This window comes from Mauremys reevesii, linkage group 1 (genome assembly GCF_016161935.1).
Source record: "Mauremys reevesii isolate NIE-2019 linkage group 1, ASM1616193v1, whole genome shotgun sequence".
In the NCBI taxonomy this organism is placed as follows: domain Eukaryota; kingdom Metazoa; phylum Chordata; order Testudines; family Geoemydidae; genus Mauremys; species Mauremys reevesii.
The window spans coordinates 303,193,324-303,214,704 of record NC_052623.1 but is presented as its reverse complement, the minus strand read 5'-3'; the positions used below and the strand labels follow the sequence as shown (position 1 = coordinate 303,214,704).

The 21,381-nt window shown below is 44.6% G+C and overlaps 1 long non-coding RNA gene across 3 annotated transcripts in view; it reads right to left on the bottom strand.

The window, feature by feature from the left end:
* LOC120395905 overlaps positions 1 to 18,435 on the bottom strand; it is a 34,568-nt gene extending 16,133 nt beyond the window's left edge. For all 3 annotated transcript variants that reach the window (XR_005592880.1, XR_005592881.1, XR_005592879.1), the window contains exons 1-2: positions 18,204 to 18,435; positions 17,318 to 17,464 (exon numbers count right to left, since the gene is read on the bottom strand). This is a non-coding gene — a long non-coding RNA (uncharacterized LOC120395905). The remainder of the gene's footprint in view (positions 1 to 17,317; positions 17,465 to 18,203) is intronic.
* Positions 18,436 to 21,381: the final 2,946 nt, after the last annotated feature.

Sequence of the window (21,381 nt, the reverse complement as noted above, 5' to 3'; positions counted from 1 at the left end):
CACCTTAGGACCTTAATCTAGTCCTTTCCATACTTAAGGGTCCACCATTTTAGCCACTGGTGACATGCTCCCAGCTTTCTCTCTCATACAAAGTGGCATTTCTGGTGGCAATAACCTCAGCTAGGAGAGTGTCAGAGCTCAGGGCCCTTACATCAGAACCCCATGACACCGTATTCCATAAAGATAAGGTTCAACTCAGGCCTCACCCGGCTTTTCTCCCTAAGGTTGTCACCCAGTTTCACATCAACCATGACATCTGTCTCCCAGTATTCTATCCTAAGCTGCATTCCTGCAGCAGGGAGCAGAGGCTTCACTCATTGGATGTCCACAGAGCGCTAGCCTTCTATATCAAGTGAATGAAGCCATTCCAAAAGTCCATCCAGTTATTTGTAGCAGTGGCAGACAGGATGAAAGGCCTCCCTGTCTCATCAGAATGCATCTTATCATGGATCACGTCATGCATTCAGGAGTGTTATGACTTGGCGAAGGTTACTGCTCCGTCAATCACCGCACACTCCACCAGGGCTCAGGCTTCCTCAGCAGCATTCCTGGCACAGGTCCCCATACAGGAAATCTTCAGAGCAGCAACGTGATCCTCTATACACACTTTCACAATGCACTATGTGATCACTCAATAGTCCAGAGACAACGAGCTGTGCTCCAATCAGTGGATGATCTGACCTAACCTCCTGAACTTCAGCTTGTGAGTCACCTGATTGGAATGGACATGAACAAGCACTTGAAGAAGAAAAAACAGTTACTCACCTTCTTGTAACTGTTGTTCTTCAAGATGTGTTGTTCATGTCCATTCCAATACCCACCCTCCTACCCTTCTGTCAGAGCAGCCAGCAAGAAGGAACTGAGGGGTGGGGAGTCGTCAGGGCCCTATATTGGGCGCCATGAAGGCATGACTCCAAGGGGTGCCCAGACCAACCCAACGGATGCTGCTAAGGGAAAAATCTTCTGTTTGGCATGCACACGGCACGCACACACCTGATTGGAATGGACTTGAACAACACATCTTGAAAAACAACAGTTACGAGAAGATGAGTATCTGTTTTTTTCCTGCCTCCAGCCACATGACATCGGTTAGGGTTTACACATGGTTATGCCCTTGTTACATGGCAGGAGTCAGTAGGCACTGATTCCATTCACTAATGTTATAATTTTGTTCAGTATAATATATCAGAATTTTAATATCACATGGTGTCAAGTATCAGAGGGGTAGCCGTGTTAGTTTGGATCTGTAAAAGCAGCAAAGAATCCTGTGGCACCTTATAGACTAACAGACGTTTTGCAGCATGAGCTTTCGTGGGTGAATACCCACTTCTTCAGATGCAAGACTTGCTGCAAAACGTCTGTTAGTCTATAAGGTGGCACAGGATTCTTTGCTGCTTTTATTATCACATGATATCATAATATCCTTCACTGTAAGCTATAATTCCAACAAATGAATACAACTAATTAACAAAACACACAAATAACATCTAGGATGCAGTTCAGGGCAGACAACCTGAACTCATTGATGAATGAGACGGTTATTCTGCTTTTTATTGGACATCTGCCAATAACTGCTGTTTGTGAAACTTGATTGTTTGTTAGTCACACGGTCACTTTTCATTCTCAAAAGAGTTCCTTTTGTGTAGATCTAACTCAAATCCTGAGTTTGCTATTCCTGCTCTTTTTATTGTCAGTGATTGGGTGGACTTGCGTTACTTCTGTCAGTTCACAAGCTTTGTCAATAGCATTCTGGATGCATTAGGGGATGTTCTCCTTGGTTTTATTTAGATGTCTATTATTCCTCTTGTAGGAGAGGCCTTCCAGCTGGATAGTTATTTATGAAGTATGACTGTTGGTGCAGATTTTATATCTGTTAAATTACCTGCAATTTCTTTAAAATCCACATTCCTATCCTACTTGCAGGGGGGTAACAGTTTGATATTCTTATCATAGCATTTCTTCCTTTTTAGTTTATTACCATAGGTCTTTTGTAACTATTTTAAAGTTTATTGGCTGAGGCTGAAGAATCTTGTCAGATATGGCACTAGACTCCTTTCCTTCTGCCCTTAAATCTTTGAACTGATGACAAGTTATTCCATAATTGTCCATTATAGGGTTCTTGCTCCTCCTTTTTATGGATCTCTAACAGGCCAAGATGAGAGACAAGACACGGGACTAGATGGACAAGTGGTCAACGGTGATTTCTATATTGCTATAGTCCTTTGTTCTAGTTTAAAAATCATTTGGCTTTAATAAGACACATTAGCATGGGTTGATTACACAAAGAAAATATAAGATCAAGTTTGAATAATGTAACCCAAGCCTGTATTATAGTAAATCACATAAATCTGCTATGAAATTTTAATCGGTGTAGACTGTCATGCTGTTGGCTAGTTTCAGAGCTTCTTACCCAATTGCACAGGCCATTATAGTTCAGTAGAAGATTAGCAATTTGCATGCATCTACTGTAATTATCCCCAGACTTACAATTGTCTTTTATCCAGAGATGTGAGTGCTTAAGTATTCCTCCTCCTGAAGCAGGCTTTTCTGTTTTTCCTTTAGAAAAAATTTCTCAACCCTTTCAAGCCCAAAGAGAGCTTCCAACGTCAAGGGAGAAATCCCACAGAACCAGATTTAAGCATTTAGGCCTAAAATCTTCCATCAGATTCACCAGGAAGAGCTCATATAAGCAGTTTCAAATTAAATGTTATTCTGGCTGCAACACATCAATGTTAATATCTGAAACTGCCCCATATATAGAATTATAGAAGCATAGAACTGGAAGGGACCTTGAGAAGTCATCTAGTCCAGTCCCCTGCACTCTAGGCAAGACTAAGTATTATCTAGACCATCCCTGACAGGTGTTTGTCCAACCTGCTCTTAAAAATCCCCAGTGATGGAGATTCCACAACCTCCCTACGCAATTTATTCCAGTGCTTAACCACTCTGACAGTTAGGAAGTTTTTCCTAATGTCCAACCTAAACCGTCCTTGCTGCAATTTAAGCCCATTGCTTCTTGTCCTATCCTCAGAGGTTAAGAAGAACAATTTTCTCCCTCTTCTTTGTAACAACCTTTTATGTGCTTGAAAACTGTCATCATGTCCACTATCAGTCTTCTCTTCTCCAGACTAAACAAACCCAATATTTTCAATCTTCCCTCATAGGTCATGTTTTCTAGACCTTTAAGCATTTTTATAGCTCTTCTCTGGACTTTCTCCAATTTGTCCAAATCTTTCCTGAAAGGTGGCACCCAGAACTGGACACAATACTCCAGTTGAGGCCTAATCAGTGCAGAGTAGAGCAGAAAAATTACTTCTCGTGTCTTGCTTACCCCACAGCTGCTAATACATCCCAGAATAATGTTCACTTTTTTTGCAACAGTGTTACACTGTTGACTCATATTTAGCTTGTGATAAACATAATATACAGAGGTGAAAGTAAGCCGGTACAGTCCAGTACGGCGTACCGGCAGGAGCCAGTACGCTGTGCCGGACCGCACCAGCTTCCTCGGCAGGAATTTAAAGGGCTCAGAGCTCCCGCAGCTGCAGGGAACCCAGAGCCCTTTAAATTCCCCCCGCAGCTCCGGCAGCCGGGCTGGGGCTGGGAATTAATGGGCTCAGAGCTCCCTGTGGCTGCATGGAGTCCAGAGCCCTTTAAATTCCCCCCCTGCAGTGGCGGGAGCTCTGGGCCCTTTAAATCCACACTCGAACCCGGCTGCCGGAGCTGCGGGGGGAATTTAAAGGGCTCGGGGCTCTGCGGCGGCCTGATCCATGGGCCCTTTAATTTGCCCCTGAGCCCCGGGTTGATTTAAAGGCCCTGGGGCTCCCAGCCACAGCTGGTGCCCCAAGACCTTTAAATCTTGAGGGGCCCCGCCTCTTCCAGTTGAGGCCACGCCCCCTCAGGACTCTGGCAGTACTGGTAAGTCCTGTAAGTTACTTTCACCCCTAATAAAATACCATTGAACACATGAAATACTGTTTTCAGCTGGGTTTGAGCTGTTACTACAAACTAGAAATAGACAAACTGATCCCCCAAAGAAGGCATTTTGTCATAGGAAAGGAACATTTTCACACCAAAGCATTACTGACTTCATTCTTCTGTTTTGGTGCTATCTTAGGTTAAAGTTATTTAGAGAGGAAAAGCTATTGATTTGACACTGTTTGCAGACTTCTGGTATGAGCCAAATGAATACACTTATCCTCTTGCATTCCTGTTTGAGGGCCAGGAAATGCTTTCTCGTACTATCTCTTGAGGCACAAATCACAAGGCAGGAACAGAAAGAAAGTCCATGTCTTTGTCTCACTCTGCATCAGTCCATGGGATCCCTTAGCAGTGGAAAAAATGCCCATGAGCACCAAAGAGCCGGGAGAAGGAATTTGCTTTCTGAAGCACATTTTGTGCACATGTGCATGCACACACACACACACACACACACACGCTCTGCACTAGAGCCTGACAAAATATTTAAAAAATATATTTTTAATTCAAACAAGAAATCTGCAAAACGTTGATTTTTTTTTTAAAAAAAACCTTTTTGTGACATATTGAAATGTTTATCAAAATGATTGTCTGTTCTCTTCAAAATAATTTAGCTAAAAATTTTGTTTACCGAAACCAAGGTTTCTTGGTAGACCACTTCCTGAAAGTCCATTTTCTCTAAACAAATAAATCTGGGGGGAGGAAAGTCAATTAAAGAATTTCATGAAAAAAATAGGAAAACGAAAACTGAGTCCATTTCAAATCCTGTGATGTGCAAATAACTTTAACATTTTTCAGTATATTTTGTTTTAATTTTTTGATCAGCTCTACTGTGCTCTGTCCCTTACTTAGGGCCACGTGCCCCATAGGGAAGAGAGTGCAAGAGGATACACATAATATTTTCAGTATCGGAGACAAGGCCCATTGAGAGCAATTCCAGGCCCCAAGGCAGAATAGTCAGTGGGCCCCCGCGCACACACAAGCTGTGTCCATGCGGACATGGTCCCCCTGACATTTGGGCGGTGCTGCGCCTGTGCTGGCTGGTGCCCAGCGAGCTGACGGCTGTGCTGCTGGGAGCGCTCTTCTGGCATTGCCAGGGCTTCCACATGCCCGCCCAGTAGGGTTGCCGACTGTCTAATTGCTCAAACTCAAAGACCCTTCCCCGCCCCTTCCCAGAGACCACACCCCTTTCCCACCCCTTCTGAGGCCCCACCTCCTGCTCACTCCATCCCCCCTCCCTCCATTGCTCAATCTCCCCCACCCTCACTCACTTTCACCAGGCTGAGGCAGGCAGTTGGGGTGCAGGAAAGGGTGCGGGGTGCAGGCTCTGGGAGGGAGTTTGGGTGTGGGATGCAGGCTCTAGGCTGGGGTAGGGGTTTGGGGTGCAGGAGGGGGTGTGGGGTGCAGGCTCTGGGAGGGAGTTTGGGTGCAGGAATGGGTGCAGGCTCTGGGAGGGAGTTTGGGTGTGGGAAGGGGTGCAGGCTCTGGGAGGGATTTGGGGTGCGGGATGCAGGCTCTAGGCTGGGGCAGGGGGTTGGGGTGCAGGAGGGGGTCAGAGGATCAGTGCTTGCCTCGGCATCTCCCGAAAGTGACTGGCACACCCCTCTGGCAGTGGCTCCTAGGTGGGGGTCTCAGATGGTCTCCGTGCACTGCTGCCCGCAGGCCCTGCCCCTGCAGCTCCATTGGCCACAGTTCCCAGCCAATGGGCACTGCAGAGTCGGCGCTCAGGGTGGGGGCAGCGCATGGAGACCCCCCTCCCCAGGGGCTGCAGGGACATCGGCCGCTTCCGGGAGAGGCATGGAGTAGTGGAGTGAGGGCTCAGGAAGACTGCCTTAGCCCTGCTGCGCTGGCGGCAGCCAGGGGAACTTGAGCCCTTTAAAATCGCCTGGGACCCTGGGCAATTGCCCCTCACCCCCCTGCATTGGCAGGCCTGTATGAGACAGAGCCACAGGCTGGTGCATTGAGTGGAACATGTTAGTGCAAAGATAAGCATGTCATGCATACTTTGATTTACACCACTGTAAGTGAGAGGAGAATCAGGCCCATTATTTTTCTTTTTTTCTGAGTACTGCACTTGCTGTCTTTCAGGGTTCTTCTGAAGCCTGCCCTCTAAGGTCTAGTCACAGTCCCCACAGAGTTCTCTCTCTGCCTTCAAGTCTTTACTTTTGGCAAGAGCTCATCTCTCCTTCTGGAGCTGGGTTACAACTATCTCCCTTAGCTGGCCCCACTTAGTCCTCAGTGCTGCCAAATTGACTGTGTGGTCTCTCCACAGCTAACATCATTCCTAATGTCCTGGGTCATTTGTCCTGTAATCCTGAGTGTATCTCCTGTAGGCAGAGAACATGGCACTGGTGTTTTGCGTAAATATCAGCAATCGTTTCCTGTTTAGGAGTTGACAGTCCTATAACATTTTATGGAGAGAACAGTCATTGTGGGCCCAAAGAGGACCCTTGGTGTCCAGGTTGGATGAACATTGACATCCATTGACATCTTCCTTTGTTTTGTAGCATCTCAGTAATAAGAAATGGGAAAGTGATAGTACAAGGTGTTAAGCAGGATTCACAACCTTTGAGGCTGCTTATTCATAGATTACCAATTAGAGATATACTCTGTCAAGGGAGGCCCTTAGCTTGCACAAAAACTGCACGTGCAAAAACTGACCTGCAGCTGCACTTGAATTCAAGTTAAATAATTGTGCATGTGAAGGGTTAGTTTTTTATATGCACCATTGTAGAAGCTGTCTGTACAGTCAAAAGTCTGGGCTCCTGCCTTTTGAAAGTTTGAATCCTACAGTCTGATTTAAAAAAAATACCTTAAAAATTCAATAATAATTTTCATATAACTGTAAGCAGAGTCAGGATGAGCTCTACCCTTACATCTGGTGGTGAATTATGGTGAATCTGGAAAAGAATTTCAGAGGCTGATCATGTTTGCATAGGCACACCCACCCCACCTAGCATAGCCCATGGCAGCCTAAAATGGTTACTTTCACAGCTGTGGGATCCCCAATTTCTTTGTTATTGGGGCAGGAGGAATAAAGTGTTGTCACCCTGATTATGTAAATGAGGAACTATGAAACTGTTCTATGACAGAGAGTCTCACCATCAACTAAGTAGCACTCGCTAGACAAGGGACATGGGTTCCAAAACCCAGGGAATGTAGAGAGGCTGGGGACAGGTATTTGTACCTGGTGGTGTGGGCCCCTTGTGTGAGCCAGAAGCACCAATTACACTGTCTCCTCTCTCCATTGTTGAATGTCAGAGCTGATTTTTGATTCCCTTAAGAATCTCGTTACAGGTTACTGAGCTGAACTCACTTTGGGCTAATGGTGCATCAGCACTGGGGCTCCCCTACTATGAGCTGCAATCACTAAGAGCTGAAATTGCTGAGCTGAGAGCACTGAGTGCTGTACTAACTAGTGGGGGAGCCTGAAGCTATATTGTGGAGCAGAGCAGCTGGCGGAGTGAAGCAGTTTGTGGGGACAGTTGGAGTGCCCACGGAGCGAGTGGAGCCGAGCAGTTTGTGGGGACAGCTGGAGTGGATCACAGGACGGCTGGTGGAGCAGAGCAGCTGGCAGAGCGGAGCAGTTTGTGGGATGGTTGGAGCAGCCCATGGAGCGAGCGGAGCCAAGCAGTTTGTGGGGACGGCTAGAGCAGATCCCGGGACGACTGATGGAGCAGAGCAACTAGTGGAGCTGAGCAGTTTGTGGGGATGGCTGAAGCAGAACCCCACAGAGAGGCAGGGCAGTCAGCCCCAGACCACATAAGGTGCCCCTTTCTAACCAGGCTGGGGGTGGGGGGAAACCCTGCAGATAGACTCTTGAACTCTGGGACTGCACTGACCCAGGACAGAGACTTTTGGGTTGCGGGACTTTTGGGACTGTGGGTGATCTTTGGGTTGCTGGACTCTATGGACATTTGGGGTATTGGACTTTGGAGTCTTGGGGTGATTTTGGGGTTGCTGGACTCAAGAGCCCAGGGAAGAGGACACAGCCCAATTTCCTGGGGTGGGTCTTTGCTCATGGTTTGGTCTATGAACTCTAGTTGAGGTGTTTTCCCAATTTAATGCTATGTTGTTTATCTCTGCTACACCGAGACTCTGTGCTTGCGAGAGGGGAAGTCTTGCCTCTTTGAGGCGCCCAGGGGTGTGTGTAAGATTTTCCCAGGTCACTGGGTGGGGGCTCGAGCTGGTTTTGCATTATGTTGTAGGGAAAGGACCCCTATGTATTGAACCCGGCCCTTGCTGCTATCAATTTGGCCTGGCAGAAGAGTAGAGCTCATCCTGACTATTCCTGGGATGCTACAAAACAAAGGAAGATGTCAATGGATGTCAATGTGCATCCAACCTGGACACCAAAGGTCCTCTTTAGGCCCACAATGACTGTTCTCTCCATAAAATGTTGTAGGACTGTCAGCTCCTAAACAGGAAACGATTGCTGATATTTACGCAAAACACCAGTGCCATGTTCTCTGCCTACAGGAGATACATTCAGGATTACAGGACAAATGACCCAGGACATTAGGAATGATGTTAGCTGTGGAGAGACCACACAGTCAATTTGGCAGCACTGTATTGTTAAGCCAGGTATCAGGATTGCATCCATCTAAAAAACGGAAGAGAATAATATCTACTTCTCACCGCAGAGCAAGATAAAATCTCCATAATGTCCATGTAGAAGCCACCAGATTTACTATTTAATTTCGTCGACCCACATGTATGACAACAAAGAGTACCACACATTAAATGGTGATTTCAACAGCCATAACAGTCAAGGGAGCTATACAGAGAGCAAAGATGATAGAAACTTGGCAGTTGCTCATCAGCTGAGCCTGCAGCTCCCTAGTTCTTTTAACAGTGGCCAGTGAAAGCATGTGTATAACCCTGACCTAAGCTTTGTTAGTACTACATTAGCTCACACGTGTAGAAAATTGGTGCCAGACCTAATTCCAAGTGCACACCACCACACTATGGGAATTGAGGTAAACACTGGTGTCTTTTCTGTCATGGTGTCAGAATGAAGTTCAACTTCAACAGAGCAAACAAGCGGGCATTCACCAAAGATCTTGACACAGCTGTCAGATCTATTGCACTGATACCAAGAAATATGGCTGCTTTGTCGATGCTGTGCATCTGTCTATTAGGTGAAACATATCTGTGGATGTCAGAGGGAATATACTCTTGGCCTAACTCCCCAAACAGCCATACTGTCTTAGGAATCCAGGCACAAATTCCAAGAAGACCCCTTTGGTGATAACACAATAGCTACTGGTGAACATCTACTGTTGGAAATTGCTTAAGAACACCTAAAATCCTGGCAGAATTTGATAGAATCCATGGATATGACACTTAACAGCAAAAAAAACACATGGTAGACCATATGTAGACTCTCCAACTCTGACATTTCAACATCCCGAGTGATCAGATTGCCCTCCAAATGCTACTACATGGGAAGAATAAGTGGACCGCTACCAACTGGTCGTCACTTGAGAAAATACTTCTGGATACATCCAGCAATCTAGATCTTACAGTGCCCTTCTCCATGAAGGAATTGGACTCTGGCATCAATATCTTGAAAATAGGGAAAGCAGGAGGCCTAAATGACATCCAAACTCAAGAGATCAAAAATTTCGGCCTAAATACATAGAAGTGGCTCTTGAGTATGTTCAAGATTTGTCTCATCTAGCTCAAGATACTTAAAATCTGGTGACAAGCCAAGATAGTGGCCCTTTTGAAGCCTGGTAAGGAACCATCGAACTCAAACAATTTTTGACCTATCTCACTCTTGTGTGATATTTTAAAATTGTTTGAGTGACTACTGTTGTATTGCCTTATACAAGTTATCAAACTACTTCTGATCAATGAACAGGTTAGTCATGTAATGAATAGCTTCTGAATTTGACACAACATATCACAGGTAGATATGAACGGGGATTGATTAGAGTAGAGTAGAGAATGACTCTGTATCCGGGATACTTTGGCTCCCACCCGTCAAGCACCTTCCATCCAGTGCAGATCAACCCCAGACTATATGGTGTTGCCTTAATCAACTCTGGACTGGAATTGGTTGGTCTGGAGATGTGATGTTCAGCTGGGCCTATATCACTGTCCCAATACCAATGACTGTGGCAGAGAGCCTGAAAATATGAAACATCTTCTGTGATGCCAGCAGCTTGTGCACGAATGCTCTTCCAGTGACCTGGCAGAGTGCAATGACTGGGCAATTGCATTTTCACGGATGTGGCGGGAAGCAGTATGAGGACATGACTCCAACGCCTCATTTAAGGAATGGGGGATAAGTAGGAAGGAACAATAGGAACGTACCTGAGGAATTCTAAGCCCAATACTAATCACTGCTGCTTTTGTTGCAATACTTGATAGTGATACAGGTATCTGATAAATGTCAGCACTAGGCTTAGCCTTGAATTACCGCATTGCTGTCCATAGTGAGAAGAACATATTCATTTGATAACTGGCAACAATACAACAATAAGGGCATCTGCATTTTCCATCTTGCAAATATGCAAATATACAGCTTTGTTGTTATTCCCAAACACATGCTGACATAAAATACAGAGTTATAATAAATTAGACTCTCCTGCTTGAGATAATGGAAGTGCCCTAGATCACACACCTCTCTTTCTCAGTACCATTGTTATGACGTGATTGATCAGAAAGTTATAAAACTGCCTGGTAAGCATACTGTATATGTATGGACATCATCCTTTACATACAGAAAAAAGGCCAATGCTTGCAACTGTCACTCATGCTAGTAATTCTCACTCACCCATAGAGTCTTGTTTAAGTAAATGGGACTACTTATATGAGTGAGGTTGATAGATTAAGCCCTAGACTGACAAGCATCACTGCCTAGCATGTGGTATTCAGAGATTTCAGTGGAAACCATAGTCAAACTATTGTTGTGGGCCAAACTGTTACCGCAGGATGGTCTTCTCCAAAGCTTTAATATATAAAGTGTTATATGTTTCTGCTAGAGCTAGTAGTAGAAATAAACATCCTAATGATGCATTAATATATTGTATTCCAACAACATGTGGTTGAGGTAGAGAATATCTTTAAGAAACATTCAATCTTCATTTAAAGACTCCGAGTGATGAAGAAGCAGCAAAGAATCCTGTGGCACCTTATAGACTAACAGATGTTTTGCAGCATGAGCTTTCGTGGGTGAATACCCACTTCTTCGGATGCAAGCAGTGCATCATGAGTGCATCATGAGTGATGAAGAGTTTACCACTGTTGTAATAATTGGGCTCTAAAGGGGTTCCCTCACTGCAGGTGCACCTCCTTGTGGCTGGGTCTGGGAATTATCTCTGACCCCAGCTGGTGCCCCCTTCTGTCAGTTGCTCATGCTGTGGCCCCGCTCTCTGTGTGTGTGTGTGACTCTGGTGCTCCCTTTTCATGACTCAGCCTCTGAGCGGTTCACTATATAATTCCCTCCCTTCCAGGGCAACAAAGTCCCACCAAAGAAGCTGGATGATGTTACCTCAGATGATCTTCTGTTCCACCTCTAGTTCCTGCGCCATTTCCCAGTGGCCGGCAGGGGAATCTGGGCCCACCTGTTACTCTGGATTCCGGCTCAGGGACCCTATGACTAGCAATTTAGGTCTGCTCAGTCTCAGATCCTGTTGCTGTTTCCTTGGCTCCTTCCTACCCCACCTCTCTATCTCCTTACCTATAAGTTTATATTGGAGCTTCCTCTGCTCCTAATGGCTAATTGACCTCTGGCCTCTTGTAAGTCTTTTAAGTTTCCCCAGTCCAGGCAGCACCCTAGGGTGTATTCTTCCCCTGGCTCTCCTCATTGACCTTGGCCAACTCCCTTTTCCTCTAAAGAGTGACTACAGACCATGTCCCTGCAGCCCTTTTCTTCTCTCACTTCCTGGCTATATACTCCCAACCCAGCTCCTTCCCCAGCTGAACTTCATCACCATTAGGCCTTATCAATCCCTGTGTCAAGCTGTCTGGAATTGCCCATGACAATGAGTGCCCCTGTCAGGGCAAACTGTAACAAACGAGGTCACCCCAGCTGGTTGTGTGTTCTACAATTAGATTTCACCAACTAAGTATCAAGTGTGAACTCCTCAAGCACTATAACAACCTTCATATGGAGTCTCCAGTCTATCTTGTCACCCAGGCAAGACTGCTTTGTGATGGATGATCCCTAGGATGGGGTGTACTCCCCACACTGGCCCTGAGAGGGTAAATTGGATGAAAGAGCAAGGTTGGCGAGCTTTGCAACTTGTCACAGCAGCACAGTGTGAGAGGGAGCCTAGGCTGGTGGGTCAGGGCAGCTCAGTGGTACCTCAGTTCCAGGTGTTACCCTGGAGGGAACCCGTCACACTGATATCTGTTTTAACTATACTAACACACAAGTGAGCCAGATTGTATTTGTCAGTGTTCAATGAGATCTAGGGGCCTTGTTATGAGCTGGCACCTGGTCTATCAACATCACACATTGGTTCCCCTCCAGGTGCACCATCTAAGTTTAATTAGTCCTTCCTGACCCACATTAACCCACTCAGTGCTTGTGTGGGATGATATCCCATCATATGGGCTAACAAATTTATTGTGAGCTTAAATGTGAGAAGTGAGTAAAGTCATAAAATGTCACAATAACCTATAACAATAAATGTTGATGGAAAGGGGTTCAAAAGGGAGACAGAAAGACTTCGTTAATCCAAACAAAAAGACCTACAAGATATAATTTAAGGACTGTGATAAGATCAGGCCTGGTAAACAAGAGAAGCGTCAGTCCAGAAATCAATAGACCAAAATTGGTGTGTCAAAAGTTAGACCTAATTGTTGGACAAAATAATGAGAGGATAGGCTATTCCACCCAGCAATGCCTTTTGGGGGTCCTTAAAAAAGACTAGAGGGCGGGAATTAAGAGCTGTCTGACAGCCACTGCTGGCTGGCAGATGGCTGAACCAGAAGGAATGAGCTTCAAGATCATGTCTGCTGCTTCTACTGTCTACTGGGACCCAGGGAACCACCATCACACTATTAGGCCTTCATTGTCCTGATCCTGAGAGATGTCCTGACCAAACTGGGCTAGAAACAGGGACTCAGATGACTTTGCCACTTTGCCCTGGTTATGGCTAAATCCAAAACACCCTCTGGGATGTGACACTGTGGTTCATGCTCTTGTCCCTTCCTTTCCCCCCATATTTTCTTTTCCTTCACCATCTTATTCCTTCTCTTTCCTATCCTTCTCCTTATTTCCTTCTGTCACATTAACCCATTTTAACATTAAATCTGGCTCAGCTGGCCAAGACTGTACATTTTGCAACACTGTTGTAAGCCTGTGACGAGAAAGAGGCAACTAAAAGCAATGCCCTAAACAGCCCAATGCTGGTACAAGTTTGTCAGGTCTGGGAGTGACTGATAAAAGTGTATGCCATGGCCGTGTTTTTCCTGCAGTGAGGTTACAAGTGAAAGTCCACATCTTTCTGTATTTTCTATCTTTCCTGTTCTTTTCTCTCCTTGTTCATGTGTGTTTGTCTTGTTTTGGCTTCTAGGAAATGGGATCAAACTTTAGCAATAACAGCTCCAGCCCATCTCAACTAATTTTCTTTTCACCCAAAAGGAAGGTTATTACCATCTTTAATACCATCTAAAAGACTGTCGAACAATTTTTTCCCTTATAAAATCTCTTTACAATTTAAGGGGAAAGGAGAATAAAGTATATTATTAACATGAAAGCCTTACTTAATATTTTATATTTCAAGTGCTCTAACTGTTCGTTGTTGTTGTTGTTGTTCTTTTCTGTATCTTTAATACAAGGTTAAAAAGATGTTTCATGGTGTTTGCCATGGTACTGAGGAAGCTGAGGCCTCTGTACTTTGGAGTCTCACACTTGTTAATGTTGTACAATTATGGAGTCATGTTAACACCTTTGGTTCTCTGGGTCCATTTATTACAACACAGTTAATACAATATCACATGCCTTTATAAGCTGTATCAATAGTTGCTTCCCACCACTTATTTCCACTTTGAATTTTGCTGACTTTAACTTCCAGCTATTGAACCTTATTATACTTTTGTTGGCCAGCTTAAAGAACCCTCTAGTATCATATAACTTTTCCCTTTTTAGAGAATTACAGACTATGATCAAGTCACCTCTTTGATAAACTAAATAAATTAACTAGCAAAAAACTGCATTAACAGAGAGTTGAGGTTGCCCAGGGGCAGGGACGTAATATCTCAGTCCCTTTCAGAATGTCAAGGTAATCAAAACTCAAACTCGCGAAAACCAGGAAATACAGAGTTAAGGTACACATGGAAGCAGACGTAATACCGCTCCCCTGGAGGTGACAACAGCCACTGGGAATTATCTGCATGCCCTCCAGTTGCATTAGCTGTATTGAATAGTGGATGAATAAATTCTAGAAGTTTGGAAGAGCTGTGATTGTGATGTGAGGCAATCTGGGGGGCTATGGTCCTTTTGGAGGTGTATACGAGCCCCTCTCCCTGACCTCTCTTTGTGTGATCAAAGGAAAGAGATGCATGTGTGCCTTGAGAGAGTCAGTATCCCTCATTTCAGTGTTGCATTGTGCAGGTTGTATCACTCGCAGGTCAGAGGGGTCTTCTTGCCATCAGGATTGTCAGCAGTTAGGTGGAGATGAGTGTGGTCTGTGAGTTTAATGGACTATAATGAAAGTATAGTATTAGATAGCAACATGTGCATAGGAATGAAGGGGTTGTAAAAGGAGTTGAAGGGGTTGTAAAATGTAGCAGATGTGGTGTTCTTGCTGTGCTGTAGGCTAAGTGTTTGAGTGCAAAGCAGGTGCAGGTAGCTCTTGTTCAATACATGCAAAGGCAAAATGCAAGTATGTTTTATGGGTGTGTTGGGGCATTGCTCAAAAAGAGCAGAGTCTTCTAGGTTGCATGGGCATGTAGCTGAACTTGGTGTTTCCTTGTTTTCACAAATTTGAGTTTTGCTTATGTTGGCATTCTATAGAAAGGCACGGGATACCATTGGGCAACTGTAACTCTGCATTAACAAAGTTTTTTGGCATCAGATTTCCTAGGGTTTTTTTTAACAGAAAGAGAAATCATGTTGGTAGGAGTTAGTGGTCATGTAGGCAGTTATCAGAGGGGTAGCCGTATTAGTCTGGATCTGTAAAAGCAGCAAAGAGTCCTGTGGCACCTTATAGACTAACAGACATATTGGAGCATGAGCTTTCGTGGGTGAATATCCACTTCATCGGATGCATGTAGGCAGTTGTAATTATCATGTAGATATGCAGCTCAGACGCTAATGTGGCCAGGTAATGGAAACATCATTATCCCCACTATACAGATGGGTAAACTGAGAAACAGAGAGGTCAAGTGACTTGGTCAAAGTCATCCCACAGACCAGTGGCAGATCTGGGACTAAAGCCCAGGTTTTCTAAGTCCCAGTCTACTGTTCACTCTACTAGACCACATAGTTGTTATGTGATACCCAAGTGACTCCTCTGTACAACTTTTTTATAATGGAATTGGGATAATCCTGTTTTAAAATGTTTGGAATGTGTAGTTGCTAGCAGGGCTGGTGAGAGAAATCTCAGACATGGGCTATGTCCCAAGAACTTTACAGTTCTGTTATCTGGTGTTTGTAAGACCTTTAAAAATGTGTGATAAGACCGATGACTGACTCTTTTCCCCTGCAATTGCCTGCAATATAAAGCCCTCTTACCAGCTCACCCTTCTCTTCCCATCCCATTAAGCTATTAGCATTTCAGAAGACGTGCATAAAAATAGTTAGTAGAACCTTTGAATGTAATAAAATACTAGGCTTTTTGGGGAGGGAAGGTGTTATATCTTGGGAAATCCTTGGTCAAATGACCCCACATTTGGCTCACTAAACCTACCCAGTGCCCCCATGAGGCAAACCAACTTTCAAGGCAATCTGAGTCATTGTACAGATTTTAGAGCACTTAACAGTCAAATTTTAAACTGCAAGCTTGTCTACATCTTAAAAAAAGTGGACCTGGCAGACCATAACAACCACAGTGTCAAAAGGGGGACTTTTTAGGAAGGATAGAGGATGGAAGGAAGTGGTTTTACAGCATAGGAGTCTCAGAGAAATGTGAAATGGCCCATTCATCTCGATGAGATATTCTCAGTCAGGGGCGGCTCCAGGCACTAGCACGCCAAGTGCGTGCCTGGGGCGGCAAGCCATGGGGGGTGCTCTGCCAGTCGCCACGAGGGCGGCAGGCAGGTTGCCTTCGGCGGCATGCCTGCAGAGGGTCCACTGGTCCCGCGGCTTCGGTGGACCTCCTGCAGGCTGCCGCCAAATCCGCGGGACCGGGGACCTCCCGCAGGCAAGCCGCCGAAGGCAGCCTGCCTGCCGTGCTTGGGGCGGCAAAATACCTAGAGCCGCCTCTGTTCTCAGCTAAATGGGAACATCCCGTGGAGAGGAATACAGCTTGACACAATAGCTCTGAGATATGTGAACTGCTCCATTCATGGCAGCGGGTATTCCCATCTCCTCTCCCCCCTGCTGGAGAGCCTGTGATATGCATCGAGTATGCCTGTTCTCAGCTCCCCACCTGTATCGGCAGAGGGTTCTCAGTGCATGCTCTTAATAATTCTGTTCTCAGTTTCACTTCTCCAGATGGTGGCTCTCATGGGAGTGGGAGGCAGAAAAAGGGGGTAAGGGATGTGCATTCTGCCAAAGAACAAGTTCCCCCAGAACCTGGTTCACATGAGGAGGGGTCAGACCCCTTGTAGATGGATGAGGCCTCCCAGGACCTGGCACATGGGAGGGGAATATGAGGATGCCAGGTGCCCCTGGTCCTATTCTCCCCTGGTCCCACTGTCACTCACCCTGCCCTCCTTCCAGAGTCCCATCCCCTCCCAGCCTCCACTCCTCCCCATCATCTGATCTGACCCACCCATCACCATTTATACCCCTCCCCATAATTGCCCCTCCCCTTGCTGCACCTGAGGCCTCTCTCCACCTATTCCCACCTACTTTTCCACCCACTAATAACCCTTCCTTTCCAGCAAGCACTTGCATGTGCAATTTACTTTCATTTCAAAAATAGTTTCAGTGCCTTCTGAATAGTCTACTGTACGCAGATTATATGCCCACCCCAAAAAACCGCCTAAAACTTTTGACTGAAGCAGATTGAAGCCATGTCTCCTTGTTTTTCTTTCCAATGTCTACCTAAGACTGGATTTGAACTCTCAGTGGCTGGGTACAGGTGAAGTTTTGATGGCTGGAACAGGCATCCTTGAGCTGTTCAGGTCCTGTAATGTATAGTTACCTTCTTTCTCTGCACATGTGCAGTGTAATCTATTTGGCATGTGACTCTTAGGACTGTTTGGTACGCACCTAACTGGAGAACCAGACTCTTCGGCTAATAACTTTGTCCTTTGATTTCACCCAAAGGGCTAGTGGGTGGCCTGCACTTTATTGGAGTAATTTGTGAGCACTTCAGACCCTGGTGTGATGATCTCCGCTCTGGATGATTTCGCTCTGCTGTAATAGAACTTCTTTAGTCTCTCACTGTAAGGCAGTGGTGGGCAACCTGCAGCCCACAGGCCACACGTGGCCCATCAGGGTAATCTGCTGGCGGGCTGCCAGACCGTTTGTTTACATTTTCACTGCTGCCCACAGTTCCCAGTGACCGTGGTTCACCATTCCCAGTCAATGGGAGCTGTGGGAAGTGGCACAGGCCTGGCTGGGAACAGCAAACCCTGGCCACTGGGAGCTTCAGGCAGTCGTGATAATGTAAAGAAATGGTCTGGTGGCCTGCCAGTAGATCACCCCGACCCTCTGCGGGCAGCCCACGGGCCGCAGGTTGCCCACCAGTGCTGTAAGGCATGTTTTACAGGCTGACTTTTTGTTTGTTTGTTACAAAGGCTGAAAGTCTCATCTTGTGCAGTTAACAACGCAATGCAAGATGGAACAAATACATGCAATGCATACTTTCTGCCTAGATACACTTTTTAGGAAAACAACGGTATGCTCCCCTCTAGCTCTTTTCCCCTGTTGATAATCCTCCTCCACCCGCTCCCCGGCGCAAATACATCCATACTCTGAGTTGCTCACCACATTTATTTCATAAATGTTAACGAGAGCATATTCAATTGACATTTCAGTGTTAGTACGCAGGGCTCTTCTGTGAAACCACTTGCATAATTAATGTTCAGGCATCACAATCAAATGGAAGAAAAATAAAGAAGTAGCTCACAAAACAAACCCATCTGCAACTTACTGTATTGCTGCCAAGAATGGTGAATTCAGAGAGAAAATCTGAGGCAGGCAGAAGATCAAGCAGTGTTCCGAAAGACCTATTCTACATGGGGGCCAAAATAATGTGCTCGTTAGCTACAATTGCTGCGCTAGACTGAGAATGCTCATAATGCTCTCAAGCTACAGCATGCTGCTCCTTCCTCCATAGACCGTAATAGAGTTGTTGAGCCACAAACCATTTCATTATCTTTAAACTCCAGTTCCATGGAATGACGCTCTGGGGAGGATGATGTCACAATTGTCTGTCACAAAGATTTATATTCTAAATTAGTATTAGCTACAAGGTATGGCTGATTCAACAGATTCTCTTTGCTAGGGTATATTGTCAAAACTGGACATTCCATGCTTGGTTTATCTCTAACTGGAAGATTAAGGGATAATAATCACCAGTCTGGGAGAAGTTATAAACCATCCACTTTTTTATCAGCATTTTTGTTTTAAAACCAGAGCAAAAATGGAATTTGAAAACTTATTAGGCTTGACCTAGCCTGACTGTGTCTCCAAATTTAGAAGACAGACCTCACTCCTTCAATTTATGGACCAATGGAAATGTAACATTCAGTTGTATAATATTATTTATGAAGTTGTGTGGAACAAAATTCTAAGGAATACGCTCTCTGTGAAAGATTTTCACATCTTTATTCATGTCATTTCCAATTAGAATGATTTTTAGCTAACCCAAATGTAACCCCATACTGTTAGATGCTGGTAAATATGATCAGTTGAAAGTAGGCATATAAGTTCTTGAGAAGATTTATCTAAAAAAAGTTGTAGAAATTGCATTGCTTTACAAAGAAATTTAATATATCCTGCCTCTAGGCGATGTAGAGATCGTATCAGTCTTGGCGTTATTTCCATGTTTTTTTATTGCTTCAGGCAACACTTCTTGCCCTGAGAAGAAATTTCCCCAAATAATTGGAATTCAGCCTAGAAATAGAGAACGACCATCTAGATGTTGGGAAAAAGGAGTTGTTTGTTACTTAAAATGTTTTATTTTGTGTAGTTTTATACAGTATCTGTAAGGAATGTAGTAACTTCAATATATAGCTCAGTAAATATTCAACACAGTGCTTCAGAAAATCATTATTGAAAAATTAATTCAAATGAGCTTTGATGTGTGCCCTGTCACCTGGGCTGAAATATGACTAAAGGAACATAAATAAAGGATAATATAAACAGCAATATTTTGAGGTGGGGGAGATGTCTCATACGGTGCTGCAGAGACTAGGGTTGGGCTGGTTTTATCCATGATCTGGAAGAGGTAGTGAAGCACAAGTCGATTGTTCTGTAGATTATACCAAATGTAGATGGGTTGTAATAACAGTGATGGTTAGCTAGTGATGGTCAGTATACCCAGGACTTGGATTCATATTGTTACCCCCGCCTCTAGAAAGAGGTAGCCTTGCCCATGGTCCCTAACACCATCAATTTGTTAGCAACTCAAGTGCTCTCTTCTGGTCTATGCCAGCCTTGTCTTTGTCTAAAAGGTTAACAATAGGTGAACCCCAGTCCCTGAGTCCATATATATCCATGGTATGCCCACATCTTGAATACTGCATGCAGATGTGGTCGCCCCATCTCAAAAAAGATATACTGGAATTGGAAAAGGTTCAGAAAGGGGCAACAAAAATGATTAGGGATATGGAACAGCTTCCATATGAAGAGAGATTAATAAAACTGGGACTTTTCAGCTTGGAAAAAAGATGACTAAGGGGGCATATGATTGAGGTCTATAAAATCATGACTGGTGTGGAGAAAGTAAATAAGGAAGTGTTATTTACTCCTTCTCATAACACAAGAACTAGGGGTCACCAAATGAAATTAATAGGCATCAGGTTTAAAACAAAGAAAAGGAAGTATTTTTTCACACAACACACAGTCTGTGGAACTCTTTGCCACAGGATGTTGTGAAGGCCAAGCCTATAACAAGATTAAAAAAAGAACCAGATAAGTTCATGGAGGATAGGTCCATCAATGGCTATTAGTCAGGATGGGCAGGAATGGTGTCCCTAGCCACTGTTTGCCAGAAGCTGGGAATGGGCAACAGGGGATGGATCACGTGATGATTACTTGTTCTGTTCATTCCCTCTGGGGCACCTGTGATTGGCACTGTCGGAAGATAGTATTCTGGTCAGACCCAGTATGGCCGTTCTTATGTTATGTTCTTATGCCCTGGGGAAGCATTCCCCTGTGCTATTCAGCCCGTGTCATTGATTACTCACAGAAATCCTGGATCCTCTGTCCCCAAAGGAGCAATGCAGCCCAGTCTACTAGTTTTACCGGAAATCACTGCTCCTGTATAACACACAGCACTTGCAATAAAAAGGGGTTAATTTCAGAAAGAATAGAGATTCAACTAGAGACAAGAGAGAGTGATGGAAACAAATGGTAATGACACTAAATAAATCATAAAACATGAACTAGGGTCTACACTTATTAATAGTTACCTTTCCTATCTACTAAAGTAGGTTCCCCCTCAACATTTAATCTGTTGCAGAGCTGGCTGGCTTTACAAAAAACAGAATCCAAGCTTTCTTGAAAACACCCCCACTCTACAAGATGTCTCCTCAGTTAATGGACACAGGAGGCCTCTCCCCACCCTATGTTATACTGAAACAGTCTTTTGTCTTTATTCAAAGACAGAGTGATCCCATGTCTGTTGTAATGTTCCTTTTTTTTTTATCTCCAAATGGTTTTGATTGTTTGCAGTTGTCTCTGATGGTTTTCCACTGATAGCATGGGGTGGAGCAAGGCTAGGCAACTGAGCCTTATATTAGATCACTAGCTAACCAGGGAAGGGTGACAATTGCCACCTGCTTGAATGGGCCATCACCAAGACATATTATTGCCTGGTGACTAACTTTTACTCCAAGACCATAAAGCACACGTTCAGTATAGTTATATTATTGTTAAATATTACCCATACATACATCTTGCAATGTTTATGAATCTTGACAAGTTACAAGCTTTCTGTAGATACCTTACATGTTACTCTTTATGGATAAATAACCTGCAAGACGTGTTTGATGTAGTAAGGTTGTCAGGTCTGAAATAAGACCTGTTTGCAAAGAACTGGGGACCCTTTGTCACAGTCACCAGTGAGGATTGTGCAATGCCCAAAGGGAATTTATTGCCAGAAG